The sequence below is a fragment of the Sorex araneus genome, chromosome 6 (assembly GCF_027595985.1).
Source record: "Sorex araneus isolate mSorAra2 chromosome 6, mSorAra2.pri, whole genome shotgun sequence".
NCBI classification, from domain to species: domain Eukaryota; kingdom Metazoa; phylum Chordata; class Mammalia; order Eulipotyphla; family Soricidae; genus Sorex; species Sorex araneus.
The window spans coordinates 45,681,486-45,689,117 of NC_073307.1; positions in this window are offsets into that span (position 1 = coordinate 45,681,486).

Sequence of the window (7,632 nt, forward strand, 5' to 3'; positions counted from 1 at the left end):
AACCCTTTTTGCTCTGACTCAACCATCTTGCATTTAATACATTTTTTCACCACCCTGTAGCTTGGACCCCATGAGCCCTGGGTTCTAACGCCTCCTTCAAACCCTTCAGACACTGTCTCCATTTATTGAAGTGAGTTTTCTGATTGCTTAAAAGCCTCTGGGGTCCATAAACTCCCTGCTTCTGAGACAGGCTGCTGGGCTTTCTTGGAGCATGGACCAAGCTGGATGCAGCCTTGGAAATTCTTCCCACTTTCAGCCCCTTCCTTTGTCTCCTAGATCTCTGTTAACCTGTCCTGACCTCTTGCTTTATGCCTGTGGCTCAAGTGTCTGTGGAAACCTGTGAGTTGGTGCTTTTTCTGGAGCATCTTTGTGATGCTCAATTTTAAGCAATATATATTTGGTTGTGCAGGAGAACAACAAAGACATATTTCTTATGTATATTTGGTCATTGACCACAGTTCTTGGTTCCAGGTCCCTAAAGCTGGGCGATTTTCAAAGGGTTCAGGGTGATGGTGGTTATTGCCATGCTAATGAAGACAGCTTGGAAAATACCTGTGCTGGTCATCAGGGAAACCAAGGTGAATAGACTAAATGTTCCTCAGACTAGGGGTTGGGAAGGGCATGGAGATGAAGTTCAGTTGCAGGTAACCAGTGATTTAATCAACTGGGTCTAAGTCAAGATATCCCGTTAAAAACCCCAAACAGGAGAGGCTCAAACTCCAGGACAGGAACTTGAGATCTGGGGAGAATGAGGTACCAGCAAGGGACAGGGAAGATCCACACCTGCCCTCATACCTGTCTGATGTGTCATTTCTGTCTGGTTCTTAGTTGTACCCTTTGTTCTAATTAAGTAACTTAGATATTGCTCCAGGTTCAAGAACCCTCAGCAAGAACCACTATCTATATCTCAGAGTCACGGAGTCTCAGAAATGGTCCATGGGGTGACACCAAAGGGCTATAAGGACTGAGCCCTCCGAGTAATCCCATCAGACTCAAGACACTTGTCTCGAATGAGGCCGACCCAGGTTCAATGCTTGGCACCACGCATGGTCCCCAAGGCCTGCTAGGAGTGATGGCCATGGTGAGCTGCCCTTCTCACCCCTGTGGGTGCAGACCTCTTCCGTTTGTCCTTCTGGTTATTGCAGTGCTCTTACATGTGTTGTTCATTTCCATTTCTGCCCTAAACTGGAAATGTGCATCTCCAATCATGTATTTGACAAAGAAAAATATTTGAAAACCATTTTACGGCTATCTAAGTATTTAAGACATATAAGGAAGTTATGTGTTATTATAAATGACAAGAGGAGAACAAAGATTTTAAAGAAGCCATTCATAAATAAGATCTCTATAAACAAACTTTGAAATGCTGTCTTTTAAGTAAAATTAAGCTAATTTTATTTTATTTTTTATTTTTATTTTTATTTTTTTGCTTTTTAGGTCACACTCAGTGATGCTCAGGGGTCACTCCTGGTTCTGCACTCAGGAATTACCCCTGACCATGCACAGGGGACCATATGGGATACTGAGAATCAAACCCGGGTCAACCACATGCAAGGCAAACGCCCTACCCGCTGTGCTCTCACTCCAGCCCAAAATTAATCTAAATTTAAATTAAACTAAATTTAAGCTAAAATTTTGTTCAAAGGAAAGATTTTAAGTTATATATAAATATATTTTTAAATGAAAATTAACAACAAATGTAAGAGCACCATATGGGCACTGGTGACAGAACTGGTGTTAGAAGATTGTATGCCTGAAACTCTATCAAGAACAATTTTGAACATCACTGTGCCATAATATGATAGAGAGTTAGATAAGTATAAAATTTCTTCAGCTGGAGGGCCGGAGCGATAGCACAGCGGGTAGGGCGTTTGCCTTGCACGCGGCCGACCCGGTTCAATTCCCGGCATCCCATATGGTCCCCCAAGCACTGCCAGGAGCAATTCCTGAGTGCAAAGCCAGGAGTAACCCCTGAGCATCGCTGGGTGTGACCCAAAAAAAAAGCAAAAAAAAAAAATTTTCTTCAGCTGGAAAAAAAAGCCACTAGTCCTCCATAGGACCTTCCTGGGGTGGCAGTCATGAGCCACCCCACATCTTTTAGCCATGTAGCTTGCTGTCTGGTAGGTGGCACCACTTGTATAAAAACTCCAGTGTTCAGCACCAGAAAACCCCTCTGTCTACCTCCAAGAGTGAAAGGGCACATTCCTATCTTAATGGAGCTTATATCATGCCAGGGAAAAGTTACATACCAATACTTATGCATGAAAAACAATCGAGATGGCCCCCGCGTCCCGTGCCCGCCCGCGGCAGCGGGACAGCTCGGAGCACCCTCTCCCCGCCGGGCAGGTCCCAGTCATTCGCCCACCGCGCCTGATCCCGCCCTCCCGTGTCCGAAAAGGTTAGGGGCGTGTCCTGTCATTTGGGGGCGTGGCCTTAAAGTGGGCGTGGCCTGTTTCCAGAGCGGCGGCCGCTAATGCGGCCGCAGATATTTTTCTTACCATTCCACGCATTGTCCTTTGGCTACAATTGATTGAACCCATTTCTCCGAAGAACTCCCTCATCATCTTAGTTACTATATGTTGATACTCAACTAACCTAGCCTATCCTAACTTCACAAAAACTGTCAATGAACACATCAACTTGCATGGAAAAGTACTTTGTCAAAAGAGCATAACCAAAAATCTTTAGTCGAGGTTCCTCCCAAGTTAACGAGAGCTCCAGATAGTAAAGCCCATAACAACATGAAGAAACTGAGAAAATCCCCACCACTAGGAGAGAGCCAAGAAAATATCTCACTAACCTCAGCAGCGACCTCCCAGAAATACACCCTCCTCTCAGATAGAGAATTCAGAGAGGAAATTGTGAGGATGATTCATGAACTCAACACAACTATGGAACGAACATCCAATAAATTAAGGGAGGATATGGATGCTGCGTTGGAACGCTCCACCAAGATAATCCAGGAAGAAATGAGAGCAGAAATTTCAAAGCTACGAACAGAAGTCACACAACTAAAAGAATCAGTAGACGAAATGAAAATCTCCGTAGGAGCCCTCAATAGTAGAATGACTACAGCCGAAGACAGAATCAGTGAACTTGAAGATGAGCTGCACAAAGCATATAGACAACAGCAAATAATGGCAAAAGACCTCAAAATGGCTCTAGAGCGAGTTAGAGTCCTAGGGGACGACCTCAGGAGAAACAACATAAGAATCATGGGAGTGCCGGAACCACACGGAACCAATCCCAATGAAAAAAACACCATTAAAGACATCATTGCTAAAAAATTCCCAGAGTTAGAGAATGTGGACATCCAGATACAAGGAGTCCGAAGGGTGCCAGCTAAAAGGGACCCAAATAGAAAATCCCCAAGGCATATCATAGTCAGAATGATGGATGCCGTGGATAGAGACACAATACTGCAAGCAGCAAGATCAAAGAAGGAGATCATATACAAAGGCGCACCCCTTAGATTCACAGCAGACCTATCAGAAGAAACCCTCCAAGCCCGAAGACAATGGTGGGATATAGTGAAAAAACTTCATGAAATGAATGCCTCACCAAGAATACTCTACCCGGCTAAACTCTCAGTTAAACTTGAAGGAACCATACATTATTTCATCGACAAGCAACAGCTCAGGAACTTCATAGACTCAAGACCAAATTTAAAAGAAGGACTCAAAGGGCTACTATAAGACAAGGAAAAAGACCTATAAGAACAACAAACCCTACAGAAAAATGGCACAAAATCCAATGACAATAATCTCTCTTAATGTTAACGGGCTAAATGCACCAATCAAGAGGCATAGAGTGGCAAAATGGATTCGGAAACTAAACCCAACCTTCTGCTGTCTACAAGAAACACATCTGAATAGCCGGAACAAACACAGACTAAAAATCAAAGGATGGAAAACAATCCTGCAAGCAAACAGCCCCCTCAAAAAAAAAAAAGCAGGGGTGGCCATACTAGTATCCGATAGCATTGATTTCAGGCTGAAAAAGATCAGAAGAGACAGCAAAGGTCATTTTATATTCATCAAGGGATATGTGCAACAGGAAGAAATCACACTCCTAAATGTATACGCACCTAATGAACGACCAGCGAAATACTTAAAAGAACTCCTAACAGAATTTAAGGAGGACATAACTAGCACCACGATAGTAGTTGGAGATTTCAACACTGCCTTATCACCTCTGGATAGATCGACAAGAACAACACTCAGCAAGGAAACGAAGGCCCTGAAGGAAGAAATGGAGGAGACAGGGCTAATAGACCTATACAGGGCTATATACCCCCAAAAGAAAGAATACACATTCTTTTCCAGTGCACACGGAACATTTTCCAAAATAGACCATGTTCTGGGCCACAAGTTATACCTTAATAGAATTGGAAAGATAGAAATTGTATCAACTATCTTTTCAGACCATGATGCACTGAAGATGGAAGTTAATCATGCACAGACTCGGAGAACCAAATCAAACACTTGGAAATTAAACAACTCACTATTGAACAATGAGTGGGTCACGGAGGAAATCAAGAAAGAAATTAAGAGATACCTCGAAACAAATGAGAATGAAGACACAAGCTACCAGAACCTATGGGACGCAGCTAAAGCTGTGTTAAGGGGAAAATTTATAGCTCTGCAAGCCTTCCTCAGAAAGGAAGAAAGGGCCTATATAGATAGTTTGACTTCGCAGCTCAAGATCTTAGAAGAGGACCAGCAAAAGGAACCCAAACCAGATCGAAGGAAAGAAATAATAAAACTTAGAGCAGAAATTAACGATATGGAAACCCGAAAAACAATCCATAAGATCAATGAAACAAAGAGCTGGTTCTTCGAGAAAATAAATAAGATTGATAAACCGCTAGCAAGACTCACAAAGAAAGAAAGAGAGAAAACCCTAATAAACCGAATCAGAAATGAAAAGGGGGACATCACAACAGAAACCAAGGAGATTCAAAGGATCATCAGAGACTACTTTGAAAGTCTGTATGCCACAAAACAAGAGAACCTAAAAGAAATGGATGAATTCCTTGACTCCTACAACCTCCCAAGACTGAGCCAAGAAGACGTGAAATACCTGAATAGGCCCATAAATATCAAGGAAATCGAAACGGTAATCAAAAGTCTCCCCAAAAACAAAAGCCCAGGTCCAGACGGATTCACTGGCGAATTCTTCCAAACATTCAAAGAAGACTTGTTGCCAGTTCTCCTTAAGCTTTTCCAGGAAATCGAAAAGACAGGAACCCTTCCGAACAGTTTCTATGAGGCACATATCTCCCTAATACCAAAAGCAAACAAAGACACCACTAACAAAGAAAACTATAGACCAATATCCTTGATGAATACCGATGCAAAGATTCTCAACAAAATACTAGCAAATAGAATCCAACAACTCATCAAAAAGATCATACACCATGACCAAGTGGGATTCATCCCAGGGATGCAAGGTTGGTTTAACATTCGGAAATCAATCAACATAATCCATCACATCAACAAAAGTAAAGATAAAAACCATATGATCATATCCATAGATGCAGAAAAAGCATTTGACAAGATCCAACACCCATTCATGATAAAAACTCTCACCAAAATGGGTTTTGGAGGAACTTTTCTCAAGATAATCAAAGCCATCTACCATGAACCTATGGCGAGCATTATCATCAATGGAGAAAAACTAAGGGCTTTTCCTCTGAGATCGGGGACAAGACAAGGATGTCCACTCTCACCACTTCTCTTTAATATAGTACTGGAAGTATTAGCAATAGCCATCAGGCAAGAAAAAGATATTAAGGGGATTCAGATTGGAAAGGAAGAAATCAAGCTCTCACTATTCGCAGACGATATGATACTATACCTAGAGAAACCTAAAATCTCTAGTAAGAAACTCTTAGAAACAATTGACCTATACAGTAAAGTCGCAGGCTATAAAATCAATACCCAAAAATCCATGGCCTTCCTATATGCAAACAATGAGACAGAGGAAAGGGACATGAAAAAAGCAATCCCATTCACAATTGTGCCCCAGAAAATCAAATACCTTGGAATCAGCTTAACTAAAGAAGTAAAGGACCTCTACAAAGAAAACTATAAAACGCTACTTCATGAAATAAAAGAGGACATGAGGAAATGGAAAAATATCCCCTGCTCATGGATAGGGAGAATAAACATTGTCAAAATGGCAATACTCCCCAAAGCATTATACAGATTTAACGCGATCCCTATGGGGATACCCATGGCATTCTTCAAAGAAGCGGAGCAAGCAATCCTGAAATTTATATGGAACAATAAACGCCCACGGATAGCTAAAACAATTCTTGGGAAAAAGATGATGGGAGGCATCACCCTTCCCAACCTTAAACTCTACTACAAAGCGGTAACAATTAAAACAGCATGGTACTGGAACAAAAGCAGAACTGCAGACCAATGGAACAGGGTGGAATATCCCCACACACAACCTCAAATGTATGATCATCTAATCTTTGATAAAGGTGCAAGAGATGTGAAGTGGAGCAAGGAAAGTCTCTTTAACAAATGGTGCTGGCACAACTGGACAACCACATGCAAAAAAATGGGCTTAGAACTCGATCTGTCACCATGCACAAAAGTCAGATCAAAATGGATTAAAGACCTCAACATCAGACCACAAACCATAAGGTACATTGAAGACAAGGTAGGCAAAACCCTCCAGGATATTGAAGATAAAGGTATCTTCAAAGATGACACGGAACTAAGCAATCTAGTAAAAACAGAGATCAACAAATGGGACTACATTAAACTAAAAAGCTTCTGCACCGCAAAAGAAACAGCGACCAGAATACAAAGACTATCTACAGAATGGGAAAGGATATTTACACAATACCCATCAGATAAGGGGTTGATATCAATGGTATATAAAGCACTGGTTGAACTCTACAAGAAGAAAACATCCAACCCCATCAAAAAATGGGGCGAAGAAATGAACAGAAACTTTACCAAGGAAGAGATACGAATGGCCAAAAGACACATGAAAAAGTGCTCTACATCACTAATCGTCAGAGAGATGCAGATCAAAACAACCATGAGATACCACCTCACACCACAGAGGCTAGCACACATCCAAAAGAACAAAAGCAACCGCTGTTGGAGAGGATGTGGGGAGAAAGGGACCCTTCTACACTGCTGGTGGGAATGCCGGCTAGTTCAGCCCTTTTGGAAAACAGTATGGACGACTCTCAAAAAACTTGAGGTTGAGCTCCCATTTGACCCAGCAATACCACTGCTGGGAATATATCCCAGAAAAGCCAAAAAGTATAGTCGAAGTGACATATGCACTTATATGTTCACCGCAGCACTGTTTACAATAGGCAGAATCTGGAAAAAACCCGAGTGCCCTAGAACAGATGACTGGTTGAAGAAACTTTGGTACATATATACAATGGAATACTATGCAGCTGTTAGAAAAAATGAGGTCATGACGTTTGCATATAAGTGGATCTACATGGAAAGTATCATGCTAAGTGAAATGAGTCAGAAAGAGAGAGAGACAGACATAGAAAGATTGCACTCATCTGTGGAATATAGAATAATAGACTATAAGACGAACACCCAAGAATAGTAGAAATAAGTACCAGGAGGTTGTCACCATGGC